Genomic DNA, 3,856 nt, shown 5'->3' on the forward strand with positions numbered 1-3,856 from the left:
GCAAGGAAGAAGAAGGAGCGCGTGCACTACACGCAGGCGCGTGAGGGGCCGCGACTGGGTGTGCGACTGGGCGTGCTCCTGGCGCGTGGGACAGACACATCGAGGATGTGAGGGCGCGTGAGGGCGCGTGAAGCATCATTTTGGGTTCCGGATTTGTCCCGTTCGATTTGTTTTGACCTGTTCTACCTAGATTGACCTATACTTACCTTGAAAATGGTGAAATATAGGTCTAATCGAAAGGAATTGTGTTGAAATACCCTATTAAATGTACAATCAAGAGAGAAAGGGATTCGAAACCAGGTAAGTAGCTTATCGACCTTTGAACTAGTTCTTAACTTGTTTTACAACATGTGAGTATGTTGTTTACCTGATTAAGAACTTAATATGTTATGATAAGCTTTGATGATATTGAGTGTTTATTGTATATTGTGACTGCTTGCCTGTGATGTAAGCATGATATAAATGATTGTCAGAATGTTCTATGTGTTGAACATGATACATGTATGAAAACATGCAGTAACTGTGAGTATGTTATGCATGTTAATAGAAAGGTTATGACTCTAAGATATGCTTATTGGTTGTTGAGCTATGGCTTATTTATATGAGTATGATAGTCTACTAATTCCCGCGGAGTTCCTGGCCAACGCGCTGTGTGCTAAGTCAGGGAGCATGAGTACTCCTGACCGTTGGTATATGAGATAAACAGGCCGCCAGAGCAATTAGTAGACGGGCCGTATTTGACCGAGAGCGAGTCTTACATACGAGTCCGAAAATTCTAGATAAGCATATCGAGAGAGAGTCAGTAACCTAGCTGGAGGTAGCTGAGATACCTCATTAATGAATAGATGACCCTAGTAAGAGAAACTAGGAGTCAATGTCGAATAAAACTTAAAAACATTTGCTATGTTAAGCTGGAGGTAGCTGAGATACCTCATTAATGAACAGATGACCCTAGTAAGAGAAACTAGGAGTCAATGACGAATAAAATTTAAAAACACCTGGAAAGATTAGTTATGAATTCATGAAAGATAAAGTTGGCTACTTACTGGGTAATTTAATTACTCATCAAAATTATTTTTAACTTTTCTTTCCAGATTTAGTTGATGCAGGCCAACCGAGGACGAGGGCGAGACCAGCGGGCTAGGAACTATTTGGGAACCCATGTCTGTGTCTGTTTTGTGTACTTATGCTTTCGCTGTCAAGAATCTACTTCGGTTGTTTTAAGTTTAAATAGCACTGGTTTGAAATGTTTTACTTGATGTTTTTGGAAATATTTTTTTGAAATTTATCATTGGTTGTCGGAGTTTATTATTGAGGCTAGTAGTAACTCCTGTGAATCGCGTTGACGATGAGCGGGGTGTTACATAAGAGAAGGTCCAAGAGAGTGAGGAACCATTGTGCCTTGAATGTGGGAAACAACATTAGGGTAGATGTATGGCTTGAATCTAGGGCTTGTTTCAGATGTAGTCATCAAGGCTACCTTGCCAAATACGAGGAGGACGAAAAACCCAGTTGACCCACCAAGAGGCCCTAGTGGAGTCGAGAGACCTATGTAGACCTATTCGCAAGAAAGAGATTATGCATCCAGCAGGGATGTTGGGAAATACGACATAGTGGTGATAGGTACACTATCCATCCTCGGACACTATGCTTTAACGTTATTTGATTCAAGCTTTACACGTTCCTTCATATCTGTGTCATTTTTTAGTCAAGCAGGGTTCCAACTAGAACCCTTGTTGCATGTATTAAATGTTAGCACCCCAACACGGGTAGACTTAGTTTTTAATGATAGAGTAAAAGATGGACAAGTAATAGTAGCAAGATGAACCTTTAGCGTAGACCTGATCGTTGTTAGCATGACGAATTTCGGTATAGATTGGCTAGCTAAGAACTATGCCAATATAGATTGTTACAAGAAGGAGGTGGTATTCTTTCTCAACACTATCTGGATCTAGTTTTTAGTTCAAAGGCTAGAGTTACCCTTAAAGTAGTTTTGATGATGAAGGTCAAGAGACTGGTCTAACAAGGAATGTTAGGATCGCACAACAACGCACACGCTCGATCTAGATGAACACAAAGAAAGTGATAGAGAAAATTGCAAGGAGAACTCTGGCTAAAAGGATTTTTATTGATGACTTCAGGTATGTACAACAAGAGAGAGTACAGAGAATAGAAAGTAAATTTCCAAAGCTTTACTAGACGGGATATATATATGGTTCAGTCTACTAAATATAGCTTTACCAGATTTAACCATCTACTATATATAGCTATTTACCATATATAGCTTTACCGGATATAGCTTTACCATATATGGCTTTACCAAATATAGCTTAACCGGATATAGCCGTTGACCAAGCTATAAATACAGGGAGCAGACTCCATAACTCAACAATTCTCCCACTTGGAGACTGATCCTACACCATACCAATTAGGGCTTTGCATAACCTTAATTTTTCAACATCAACACATTTTGTCAACATGTCTGCTGGATTCTTTGCACCCTCTATCTTCTCCAAACACATATCGCCTTCTTCCACTAACCTGCGAGTGAAATGGTACCGTCTTCTAATGTGTTTTGTCCTTGAATGATAGATTTGGTTTTTCACCAACTATATGGCACTCTGACTATCTGTATAAAGGATCTTCTTGCACTGCTTCCGACCTAATTCTTCTAGATAGTCTGTCATTCATATTATCTCCTTTCCAGCTTCAGCTATGGCCACGTACTCAGCTTCAGTAGATGAAAGAGCAACGCATTTCTGAAGCTTGGACATCCAACTCACTGCTGTTCCATCTATAGTGTAGATATACCCTGATGTGCTCTTGCTGGAGTCTACATCTCCACTCAGATCAGCATCCACAAAACCTTGCAGAACTACTTTGCCATTGCCATAACAAAGTGTAGTAGTGGATGTATCTCTCAGATATCTCAGAAGCCACTTCACAGCTTCCCAATGTTCCTTCCCTGGATTTTCCATGTACTTGCTAACAACTCCCACTGCATGTGTTATGTTAGGTTTAGTGCAGACCATAACATACATCAAACTCCCAACTGCAGAAGCGTACGGAACTGATGCCATGTGCTCACGTTCCTTAACTGTCTTGGGAGATTGCCCCTTCGACAATTTAATATGATTTACCAAGGGGGTAGTCCTGGGTTTAGCGTTATTCATCTTGAATTTGGACAACACCTTCTCAATGTACTGCTCTTGGGATAGATTTAATGTGCCAGCAGATCTATCTCGAGAAATTCTCATCCCAAGGATCTGCTTCGCTGCACCTAAATCTTTCATCTCAAATACTGAAGACAAGCTTGCCTTCAGGTGGTTTATCTCCCTCATACTTGATCCAGCAATTAGTATATCATCCACATACAGGAGTAGAAACACATAAGAATCAGTGTATTTCTTGAGGTAGCAACACTGATCCTTTTCACTTCTGTGGAAACCACTCTTGCTCATGAAGAAGTCAAACTTCTTGTACCATTGTCTCGGTGCTTGTTTCAGTCCATACAAGCTCTTATTGAGCTTACACACCATGTGCTCCTTGCCTGGAGCTGCAAATCCTTCGGGTTGTTGCATATAGATCTCCTCATCTAGATCTCCATGTAAAAATGCCATTTTTACATCCATTTGCTCAAGGTGCAAATTCTCCGATGCAACAATACTCAGCAGAATTCGGATAGTAGTTAATTTCACAACTGGAGAAAAGATCTCAGCATAATCAATGTCTTTTCTTTGTGAATATCCTTTAACTACTAATCGAGCCTTAAACCACCTTTTGCCATCTGGTTCAACCTTGATTTTGAACACCCATTTGTTCAACAGAGCTCTCTTTCCTGTAGGCAACTCAGTCA

The 3,856-nt window shown here is 40.5% G+C and overlaps 1 long non-coding RNA gene across 1 annotated transcript; it reads left to right on the plus strand.

Annotated features, from left to right (window-relative positions):
* The first annotated feature begins 226 nt into the window (after positions 1–226).
* Positions 227–1,288, plus strand: LOC147783154 (uncharacterized). Its single transcript, XR_015417681.1, has 2 exons — positions 227–300; positions 1,095–1,288. It is a non-coding gene; the product is annotated as an uncharacterized LOC147783154 (long non-coding RNA).
* Positions 1,289–3,856: the final 2,568 nt, after the last annotated feature.

The sequence above is a fragment of the Cucurbita pepo genome, unplaced genomic scaffold, assembly GCF_057944985.1.
Source record: "Cucurbita pepo subsp. pepo isolate OVF unplaced genomic scaffold, ASM5794498v1 scafford_63, whole genome shotgun sequence".
Taxonomy (NCBI): Eukaryota; Viridiplantae; Streptophyta; class Magnoliopsida; order Cucurbitales; family Cucurbitaceae; genus Cucurbita; species Cucurbita pepo.